Genomic DNA, 12,602 nt, shown 5'->3' on the forward strand with positions numbered 1-12,602 from the left:
CTTTGGATCTTTTCTTTTAGGAGACAGTGAGCAAATTTTTGTTTTATATGCAGGCCAATTGTACTTTGCAAGATTGGGAACATGTTGGTTTTGCTCTTGTGCTTGTTTGGAAGTTAAACGTGGGTAAAAGATTGTGGATGCTGGGTAGCTACACAGTGGATCGTGCCCAATACTGCCTGTTGGTACATGGCATTCATTCCCTTTCCCCATATCATACACTGCAAGGGCTGGAGCACTAAAATCCACATTTGCAGACATCCCTGATGTTAGAGCTCTGGAGCTAGTTTATAATATGCTGATGAAATGCACTTGAGTGACTGAATTTTTTGGAGAGAGAAGACGGTCCAAACAGCTCAGTTGGACTTAACATTGATAGCAGCTGGATCCCATGTTCCAACATTACCATCAGCTTCATTAGTGTGGAAGAGCTGTGAAGTCATCAGTGGTGGTAGCAATGGCAGAAGCAGTTTCCTGACTCTGAATCCCAGTCAAAGGAATGGTTCCTTGGGTTACAAAATATAATGGTGGTCTCTTGATTTCTCTTCTCTGGATTCACATCATTACGTAAGCACATAATTTCCTCTGTAAAAACCCTTTCTGCTTCGGGGCACCTGGGTGGCTCAGTCAGTTGTGACTCTTGATTTTGGCTCAGGCCGTGATCCCAGGGTCGTGGAATTGAGCCTACATCATGGAGCATGCACACTGCTTAAGATTCTCTCTTTCCTTCTGCCCCCCTCCCCTGCTCATGTTCTCTCTATATATAAAACAAACAAACATACAAACAAACAAACAAAAACAGAAACAATTACTTTTTGCTTGAAAACACGAGTTTCTGTTTCCTGCACAGAACCCTAAATAGCACAGATGATTGTTAAGAAATCTCACAGGCACTTAAATTTTTAAGTATGATATGATAATGAAATATTTTAAGAATGCAATGGCAATACAATTACATATGGCTTTAGCATTCCAAAATGGTCATTCTTATCTTTGGCATGTCTTTTTCTCTTGCTGTGCCCAGGCTTTCTGGTAAATAAGCATTGAAGTGTTTTTCTACATTTCAAGAGGTACCAAATAATTGGCCTAACTTGGGCACCCACATGTCTCAGCACAGCCTTGATTCCTAGACCTCTTGTGTCTTTTTGAGAAGGTTTCCTGAAGAGCCTAAGGCAAGGTCTTTGATACAGATAATTTGAGAGTTGATTCTGGGAAGCTGGAGTGAGTGTGTAAAGAAAGTAAGATCGGCACAGAGGAAAAGCCAATAAAGGGTATGTGTTGGCTTAGTTAGCACTGTGGGTAGCTGGGATACAGCTCTGCTGGTAACTCTCTGACAAACCATAAAGAAATCTTAGAATTCTGTATCTGGAGGATGGGAGACTGAGGCATCTAACTCTGCATTTCTGTCTCTCATTGGTTACACTGGGGAGTATGCTCTGTATCTGCACCTTCCCCCTTAATTCTGGAATATACCGGTTAGCCTAAGCAGCCCTGAGGCAGAAAACAAAGAATAGCAGCAAAAATGAGGTTGAAATGGGACACTGCCCGTTTTCATGGAACTGTCTATTATAGCACTGAAATGAGAGAGAGATTTGAGGAAATGTGGTTCTAGAAACAAATGTTCCTTCTACATCTATCTGACTTGACTCTTAATAAGTCTTTCTTTTTTTTAAAGATTACTCTCACTCTGTTTATAGTATAATTTCTAATATGTACAGTTGTTTATAATATTGTCTGTGGTTGTTTACAAAATTGTCTATTACAATCTTGTCTAGGCACAAAATTCATTGCGTAGCACATAGTGCTTTTTAAGAGTCATACAGGTGGTGTGATGGTTAGCTAATCACTTAAAGAATTTGTATAACTCTGCTCTGCTTAAAAAATTTTAAGATATAAAAAGTAAAAAGTATACACAGTCTTGTAATTTTAAATCAATAGTTTCTCACTTCATTCCTCTCCATCCTCAGTTCTGTTCCCCAGAAGCAACTCTTTTTAACTTTTCGGTCTGATTTCTTCTGGTGGTGTTTTATTTGTGTTTCTAAACATCTCCTATCTTCTGGTGGTCTCATATTCATATTTCTAAATAATAAACATGTGTTTCATGCTATTCCTAGATTTGCCAACTTGAGGAGATTATATACCGAGTTCTGCTATCATAGGCAAGGGTTCAGCTCTGTTACACCCCCTACCCACCTTGTTTAAATCTAAATGATATACTTGCACCTCTACTTCTCTTCCCATGAACTATAGAAAGTGTCCTTGATCTCACATTTTGTAAGATGTAAGTATAAATGCCCCTAGGTCCTTTCTCTCCACTCTTCCCCAATTTGTACTCTGCATCTGTATTTTTTAGCTTATATTGTCAATAGTGATAATATTTACATTCTGTTCTATTATCGAAATTAAGTCTCTTCATTATGTGTTTTGTCTTCAAGATTATTCTAAAAGTTGAAAAATCAATAAAATCCATTTACATTATTTAGACCATGTAAATTCTGTGATCTTCAGAACCGAGTACTGTGTCCTGATCACATTTCCTTTCTTATATAGCTTTATGTTTTTCTTCGACTTTTGCATTACCTTTCTGTTTTCTTGAATTTTCTCTTCATTTTCCAATGTCTCATAGAATCTCCTTTTGTTCCTAGCGGACTATCTCACACGTATGCAGAATGTGTCTTCTGTAGGTCTTTTGTACAGCCATCATTCCAGTAATTCCCTTCATTGTTTACACGTGTTGAAACTGCTGCTTCTTGGGCCACTATCTTCCTCTACCTTGGTTTATTCTCTCATTTTTCTGGATTATATCCTTTCCTAAGACAAGCTATGTGGGTGATATATTTTCTGAGTGCTTACATCAGTCAAATTGTCTATTTATATACTTACTAATTCATCTGGGTGCAGAATTCTCAGGTTGAATACCAATAGCTTTTCCTCAGAAATTTGGGGGGAATATATCCATTGTCTTCATGTGACTAATATTGTTTGGGAAAAATCGAATGCCAGTCTGAATTTTATTCCTTTGTTAGTGACATGTTTTCCCTTGCCTCACAGCATTTCTTTACCCTTAATTTTCTGAAATTTCACAGTGATTTGTCTAGGTGCATTTTTTTTTTCATGTATTCTGCTACATACTTGGATGTCTCTTTTAATTTGGCAAATATATATTTTTCCAATAAAGGAAAATTTTCTTCCATTATTTCTACAATTCCTTCCTCTTTCATCTTTTTTCTGGTCCTTCTGAAAATACTATTATTTGGGTGTTATAGCACCTGAATTGATCCTCTGAATGCCTTATGTTTTCACAAATATTTTTTGTGTTTTATTTCTTCTCCATTCTGAGAGACTTCCTTAACTGTATATTTCAATCCCTCTATTGCACTATTGTTTGATAAATCACATTTAAAATTTCTAAAACCATTCATATTCTCTCATTATTTATTTTCCCCATAGCATTTATTTTTGTTTTATGGGTGCAGCATATTCTTTTTAAAAAAAGATATTTATTTATTTATTTTTGAGAGATAGCAAGAGAGAGTGAGTCATGGAGGGGCAGAGAGACAGGGAGACAGAGAATTTCAAGCAGGCTCTGCACTGTCAGCTCAGAGCCCAAGGTGGGTCTCGAACCCGCGAACCATGAGAACATGACCGAAGCTGAAATCAAGAGTCGGACGCTTAACTAACTGAGTCACACCAGTAGTCCTGGGCACAGCACATTCTTGAAGATTTCTAACATTCATAAAGAATTTTTCAAAATTATCCTTGTTCCTTGAATCACCTCTGTTTCTTCTAGGGGCAAATTTTCAGTGTGTCTTCTATCTCAGAGCTATGTAATCCACACTTGCCATTAGTATTTGAGCCTGACCCAAAGGCTGATTCAGAGTTGTGTGCTCATGGCAGGGTGTGTTGTCTGTTAGGCTATACTTCACTGTGAGCTGGCAAGGACCTAACCTTACACTGGGGGTCTCTCAATGCCAAAATGAGGAGGACTGTAATTTAAATCACCAACGCCTGTACTACCTGCCTTAGTTCTCCCCATAATTTTTTAAGACAAGAACTTTGGTGTGTTTTTTTCCTGTGAGGGAGAAAGAAGTGAAGATTGATAGTGTAATGCTATACATTTTGTGGATGAGAGTGCTAGAAGGGAATGAGAGTTTTGACTATTCCGTATATAGGCTTTCCAACCCCCTTTTCTCAACTCAAATTCTCATGCCCAATCTCCATCAGGGTGGCATTTTCCAGACGTTAGGGAGGGAATGTTGGCTCTCTTCTTCATTATAGCCACCTCTGCATGGGATTCCTAAACAGTCTCCTCTACTCTACCTCGTGTTTCAATAATTTAAACACCTGCTTTCCATCTTCCAGAAAATTACTAATATCTCTCACCTGCTGTGGCCCCTTCAACTTCTCCCCATTGTGGGTTTAGACATTTTACTACTCTTTTATTATCTTTAAAATGTTTTTAATCTTCATTTATTTTTGAGAGACAGAGTACAAGCAGGGTGGGGGGGGGGGGGACAGAGAGAGAGGGAGACACAGAATCTGAAGCAGGCTCCAGGCTCTGAGCTGTCAGCACAGTGCCTGATGCGGGGCTTGAACTCACAAACAGTGAGATCATGACCTGAGCCGAAGTCAGAGGCCCAACCAACTGAGCCAGCCAGGTGCCCCTCTTTTATTATCTTTTAAATAGATTTTTGAGAGGGATAGGAAATAGGTATTAATAATAAAATAGATACACAGGTAAAAAATATAGGTAAATTAAAGATGCAAGCTTTTTCTACTGTCTTGAGTCAGAGGACTCTTTACTATTTCTGAAGGAGAAAACATTCTTTTTTATTTAGCTTTTTAAATGTTTTTATTTATTTTTGAAAGAGAGAGAGAGCAAGCAGGGGACGGGCAGAGAGAGAGAGGGAGACACAGAAACGGAAGTAGGGTGCAGGCTCCCAGCTGTCAGCACAGAGCCTGAGGCAGGGCTCCAACCCACGAACTGTGAGATCATGACCTGAGTTGAAGTCGGATGCTTAACCGACTGAGCCACCCAGGTGCCCCTGAAGGAGAAAACATTCTTAAAGACATTCTTTGTAAAAAAAAAAAAGTTAACACCTATTTACTTTTGAGAGACAGAGTGAGAGTGGGGAGGGTGCAGAGGAGAGGGAGACACAGAATCCAAGGCAGGCTCCAGGCTCTGAGCTGTCAGCACAGAGCCTGATGAAGGGCTTGAACCCATGACCCATGAGATCATGGCCTGAGCCGAAGTCAGACACTTAACCTACTGAGCCACCCAGGTACTCCACCCCACCCTGCCCCTTAAAGATGCTCTTAAAGCAAATGAGAATTTCAGCTCTGAGCTTGGTCACTGATATGACCTGAACAAGTTATTTAATCTTCCTGGAAGATAACAATATCTAATTCAAATAGGTAATATATAAGAATTAAATGGAAAGATGTATATAAAGTATTTAGTACAGTGTGCTGCTCATAGAACTTGCTTAATGTGAATTCCTTGCATATTTCTTGGCATCTCCTTGAAAGTTCATTCATCCTCCGATTTGGTAGAATTGTTTTATTTTTATGTTTTGATTTATTCTGTGGCAACAATTCTTTCCACAGTCATAAAAAGAGAAAGAACTACTGCCCTAGGCTTTTTTCTAATTGGAAGTGATCCACATCTATTTTTATATTCACCTCTAAAAGAGGTTATTTTTCCCTTCAAAGAAACAAACTAGGCACTTTTTAAGACAACTTATTAGTTTCTTCTCATGTTCTATTTACAGCTTAAAACCTACTTCTAAAATGGCTTTGCTATAGTTGGAAAATTATAGAGCCTTTCTTATGGGTTGGTTGTATTAAACCTTTTTAAGATAACATAATACACTGTATGTATTAACTGCTTAGTAAAGGATTCAGTGCACTGTTATTTGCATAGCATAGCTAGTGTATTATGATTTATCACAAACTAGCTACAGTGATGCTCTGAATTTAGGGCCCCCTAGGAAAATATTTGTAATGAGATGCAAATAATAAAATCTCTAGTGCAGAGGGAGACCTTCCAATTAAAGAGTGATTGGGGTATTAATTGTACGTCTGCTGTCTTGATATTATTGATAGTGGATTAATACACTATAATTTGAATTCAGGCAAAGAAAATCGCTAAAGGAAACAACATGATTTATTAATCAAGTACTGAAGCATTTCAAAGTTTATTTAGCAGTGCAATAAATTTAAAGGAATTTCTATATTAGCTCTTATTGTTTTATATTAGGAATTAATTTTCACTTGTTATAAGACAGTGCGGGAATAGATATGGTTAGAATAGCAGGAGAGATAATCAGATTAAGGGCTCATGGCCGGGCACTGTGACAATAATAGAAATTAATGACTTTAAATCCAGAGGGACCTGCCATGGATCCCTGGATTAAGAAACATTGCTAATACCATGCCCATCCCTGTGTACATCTATAAATCTCAGTTTGAATTATAAGTGTAATTATGAATAAAGCTCCTCTAAAATCTACGTGTAGGCTTTTGTGTGGATGTCAATTTCCGAGTCCTTGGTAAATACCCAGGAGCAAACTGCTGAATCATGTGGCAGGAGTATTTTTGCTTTTGTAAGAAACTAACAAACTGTCTTGCAAAGAGGCTGGACTATATTGTGCTCTCACGGCGGTGAATGAGAGTTCCTGTTGTTGCTCCACATCCTTGCCAGCATTTCGTGCTGCCAGGCCATTCGAATAAGTGTATAGCGGTAATTCATTGTTGTTTTAATTTGCAATTCCCTAATGACATATGATGTGGAGCATCTTTTCATACCCTTATTTGCTATCTATACATCTTCTTGGGTGAGGGGGCTGTGCAGGTCTTTTGCCATTTAAAAAATCAGGTAGTTTATTTTCTTATTATAGAGTTTTGAGAGTGCTTTGTATATTTTGGACAGCAGTTCTTTATCTGATGTGTCTTTTGCAAATATTTTCTCTCCGTCTGTGGCTTGTCTTCTTGCTGTCTTGATAGGTCATATTTTTTGGATTAAGTAGTTTATCATTCCTAAGGGGATATAAACTGGAGCAAATATATCCCAAAATTGTGATTCTTGCTTATTAGAGATAAATTGTGATTTTAGAAATATATCGTCAAAGCAACCTTAGACTATTATTAAAGCAGTACTACTTGCAGCTCTGAATAATCAGTCACAGACACTTAAAGTTAATCACTTATGTTCCCCATTTATTCATTTTGTTTTACGGAGACATTATTGATTGAATCATCATGCTATGCCACCAATGTGCTATAAACTGGGTAGGGAAAGGGGATGGAGGAATTCTTTTTTCCAATGAGAAATTGAGGTAGCTTAGTTCACCTCAAATTTCATTTTTTTTAAAGTATGCTTTACATCCAGTGCAGAGCCCACTGTGGGGCTTGAACTCACAACCCTGAGATCAAGACCTGAACTGATATCAAGAGTTGGACCCTTAACCGACTGAGCCACCTGGGTGCCCCTCATATTTCGTTTTTGTATTTAAAATTCATGTCAGTTTTCCCACTTCTCTATCATAACTGAGTGGCTATAGTTTTGATGAGAATTCAATGAGATATTGTTTGAAAAGCATTTTGCCTAGGGCTTGACACATATTAAATGCTCAAGAGTCAATATTATCATAGGGTTTCCATAATATTATTGCTATAATAGTAATCCTTATTGTCACTGTCATTTAATTGTAAAAGTACATAATAATTATTTTGAATTATAACTTGTCTCATTTTGATTTATATCTATCAACATAATTATAGTTGAAACAAACATAAATAAATTCAACATAAATAAACTTGGGGAGCAGTGCTCATCTGCTATAGAGCTCACAGCACTATGTGGCCAGCAAGTTTCAGGAAAGGGATTGCCTTCAACATACACTGGACTGGGAGCCTATTGTAGGCGATACGATAGCCTCAGGGTTACTTAATAAGTATATCATATGCAACTGGAAAAAAGTTCTGATTTTCCTATTCATGGAATTATATAAAGTCAGCCACCATGACATAATGGGACTTCTAACTATTGTGGATGTACAGTGTTAACTATTTTCTAGTAAGGGAAAGGGATAATAGTAACATTGGAGAAGAGTAAAAAAATAAAGCAGATATGCATGTTATTTAATACTTTTCTCATAGATTTGCTAAATAGCATAAATTAATATATAGTTTTAATCTTTGAAAGTTGTATTTACATATAAAAATTTTATTCTGAAAGGTTCATTTTATATATAAATTATATATATATATGTGTATATATATATGCTTCTTAAGATACCTAGACATGGCTATGGAGTTAACTAACTTTCAAATTAACTATCTTTCAAAGACTTAATTTTAAACATCTTCAGGGATGATTAAAATTACAACTTGTAAAGGTTGTTTAAAGGTTAAAATTGCAACAATTTATGCAAAATTTACCCTTTCATATTCAGATTTAAGTCAGAGATTTCCTAATTATAACCATAATTTATGTAAACATTTGGGGAGGGGCAGCTACGTAATTCTGGAAACAAGACATTTCCTTGTTCAAGAAGTAGTATGCTTATGTCAGAAGCTGTAATATGAAGAGAGCTTTGCCTACCATTTGTATGGTAATTTTACTTTATGCTCTCAGATTATTGTTGAATATATTCATTTGACAAATACTTAACAAATTCTTTCTATGCCCCAATTACTGTGCCAGCCTGAGGGAGATAGTAATATACATCCCAAGCTTATGAAGAAGCCAATGACTTATGGAAAAGATGGGCAAAGAACCAATTAATTATATTACAAAAGGTGCTAAAATAGAGGCCTAGACAAAGATGAGAGTTCTAACCACTTCAGAAAAGTTTGTTTCTAATTTGTAAAGAGCTTTTTGGAGTAATATTTTCATGCCTAGACATGAATAGATTTGCATGTAACATTTATGGTTGCCAAGGCAGACTTACATGTGACACTATAATGGAAACTGGACACCATGTTAATGAAACATGCTACTTTTCTATAAGTTAATTGAAGAATTCATTGACTGAAACATGTGTTAATGGAAACATGAATCTGGGAAGATACTTAATTTAAATACCCCCTTATTTTGGCTATGTACGAAAAAATTAATCAGAGTACAAACCAGAAAAACTGACCAAGTTCTTCAGCCAGCCAGAATCTAAGGACCCTCTTTCCTAGTCTGTGTTGGCCCTCTTAACAATTAGAAGCCATTAGTATATGTGAAAGAGTTAAATAAAATACACTCCAAGAAGTAGGTAATTGGTCAGCGTGTTTCATATCTACTGGAAATGAGATTATGGTTTAACATAAGAACATGGTACAATTTAAAAGAACCGTTAAAATCAGTACAGTGGAGGGGCGCCTGGGTGGCGCAGTTGGTTAAGCGTCCGACTTCAGCCAGGTCATGATCTCGCGGTCCGTGAGTTCGAGCCCCGTGCCAGGCTCTGGGCTGATGGCTCAGAGCCTGGAGCCTGTTTCCGATTCTGTGTCTCCCTCTCTCTCTGATCCTCCCCCGTTCATGCTCTGTCTCTCTCTGTCCCAAAAATAAATAAATGTTAAAATTAAAAAAAATAAATAAATAAAAAATCAGTACAGTGGATTTTTTCAATTAGTTACAAATTTCTAGAGTTAATGTTGCAGAAATAAGGATTGTTGATATGGTGCTGGAGAGCATGCTATATTTTAATTCATTCCTTTAATATGTAGCTGTGGAAATGGCCAAATGCCAACATATGCCTAGAAGAGAGTACATAGTAATGCTCATGAACACAAAGGGAAATGTTAAACTTGTTGAAAATAAGAGCTAGTTGAGATCAAGTTGATCCAGGTCATTTTGTAATTATTAATTTAAGCAATAATAACTAACTACATGTTTATTACCCATAAAGAATGATGATGGAGTTTGCCTTGCTAAGCAAGTTGGGATTCATTACCACTAGTTTAAGTTGGTGCTATGGGGATGTTCTCCAGGCATGGTGATATTACACAATGCGCTAAACATCTATATCAGTAGTCTCCCAGTCAATATTGAATTGTGTTTCAAAAATTTGTTGGTTATTCATTTGTTTAGTCCTCCAGCTAAAAGTGTCACACGTAGGTATAAACTTCGGGCCTAAACACGGACTACAGCATTTAAAGGTCATGCGGAATGAAAAGATGTACTTGAAACTTACCATCAAGTAAATCAGCAGTATTTATCTGGGGAAAAGATTTCAGAGCTCTGAGGTGCCTTTCCATAGCTGACATCCCTATCACACTTGGAGCAGGAATACATTGAGCTATATGGTGTTGCTGGCAGCTCTAATGGCTCAGAGCAGGACCACCGAAGGTCAAGGTCTGGGTAGAGGGGGGGACAGTGGGACAGAGAGGAAACAGGCCAATGGGGAGCTTCCTATCAAGTGGTGAGTTGTTTGAGGGCCAAGGCAATATCTTATTTGCCTTTGAATAGATGTTTCAGGCCTTAGGGTTTGGCAAAATAGCTTTTTAAAAATGGCTACTGTGATTTGTCTAGTACTGGCTAATGTCAGTATTAATACATAATATATCTCAGGAGTAAAGTGATAACTTGGACAACATCCATGAACTGAATGAAGATAAGTATCACATTTTTAGAAAGCTTTAGATTTTAGAAATAAAATCAACATTTCCTAAACCATAATACATAGTAAATATCACTATTATTACTTCTATTGATTAAATGCCTGCTATGACCCGCTCGACACTGCCTCTTTACTCTGTCTATCCCAGCAATTTCAAATCACCCCCCAAACCTGTTATCATTTTATTTTATAAATATGCTCAATTAAATACAAATTTATCTCAGGTCAATAGATACCTGTTGTGCATCTCCTTGGTATAAGATGCTGTCCTAGAGAAGAGGTGTGTGTTCGGCCAATGAAGACTCAAAACTACTGATTTAGTGGGGTGCTCAGGTGGTTCAGTCAGTTAAGCGTCAGACTTCAGCTCAGGTCATGATCTTGTAGTTCATGAGTTCAAGCCCCACGTTGGGCTCTGTGCTGACAGCTCAGAGCCTGGAGCCTGCTTCGGATTCTGTGTCTCCCTCTCTCTCTGCCCCTCCCTGGCTCACACTCTGTCTCTGTCTCTCTCTTTCTCTCAAAAATGAATAAACGTTGAAAACATTTAAAAAAACAACTACTGATTTAGTTAGGAATATATTTGACTTCAAATAATTTTTATCTTTTTTCTTTACTGATCCCAACTTTAAGATGTTGATATTTTATCATGTATTTTTTGCATTGATTCTGATTTTTTAAAAATATTGCATTACAACCTTAATGTGGATTATTGACTTTTTATATCCTCTTAAATTTTGTGACTAAAGCAAAGGTGTGTCTTGATTTACCCTAATCTTGTTCCTGCCTGTTCCAATTACTATAACAATCCTTGTTCAACACATTTACATTGATTAGTTTGTGAAACTATCTCTTGAATTACTTTTGAATTTTCTGAAGCTTAAGATGAGGGAAGATGTTTCAGGAACAAAAAAAATGAATGAATTGGCGTTTGTGTTTTCAACTATTGGAAATGAGACTAGAAGGATCCAACCTTGATGTTGTTATGTACAGACACGTCATGAGATGTAGCTACAGGGAATAGGGGACTGATTACTAAGAGTATGACTCTTGTCCTGGCTTCACTCTTTAGAGTCCACGAGCTATTGAGCCTGTCACAAATCCTCTGTTGGCCTCAGTTTCCTCATCCCTAAATGAAGGTAATAAAGTCTGCTTTGCCTATTCCCCAGAGTTGCTATAAAGATCTAATGAGATCAGGTGTGTGAAAGGCTGTTTAAATTGTAAAGATATGAAGAAGCTTTTTAAACTGTAAAGCACTTTTTGAGGAGGTCAGCTGGGGACAGTGTAAAAGGGAATCACTAAAGAACCGGAATCACAGAATTTAGGCCATACTCCAGGCCAGCCCTCTCATCCTGATGGCAAGGCAAGTGAGGACAGGGGAGTTTGTGCCTCTCACACACTTCAGACAGAAATACTGGCAGTGATGGAACAGGACACAGGCCTCCTGGGTGTGAGCCAGGTCCTGGACTCTTTCTCTTATTTAATTATGATCTCAATGACATCAGATTCAGAATAGAATCAGGATAGGTCCTTCTAGAAAAAGAGAGGCAGATTCATGTACTTAGTGAGAGGGAAATAATAGGTGCATAGGGAGAGAGGGAAGAGATGGGAAATTGAGAGGATCAGTTTCTGAGGTGTGGATAATTTTTGACTGGGACAAGCAAAGCTGGTGTTTCCAGGCTCCTATCCTGAGGTGTGGCCACACAGACAAACCACAATGAGTTACAGCAACCAGGTTTTTTAGTTCTGGTTGGTTTTGCCTGTGGTACACAGACACCAGCTTAACAAAGAGGCAAAGATGAAAACAGGAAAACCATGATGTAAGAATTAGTCATTTGTGTTTGCAAATAAACTATCTTTGAAAAAACATGTACGTTAAAATGATATGGCTCTTATATACTAGTCATCTACCTTATAAACCAAAGAAGAACACCTGGAAAAGGATCTTTTTTGGTAATAAACAAAATTTCTTCCCATGAAATTAAAAATTTTGTTAAGCTC

Source organism: Acinonyx jubatus, chromosome B2, assembly GCF_027475565.1.
Source record: "Acinonyx jubatus isolate Ajub_Pintada_27869175 chromosome B2, VMU_Ajub_asm_v1.0, whole genome shotgun sequence".
Taxonomy (NCBI): domain Eukaryota; kingdom Metazoa; phylum Chordata; class Mammalia; order Carnivora; family Felidae; genus Acinonyx; species Acinonyx jubatus.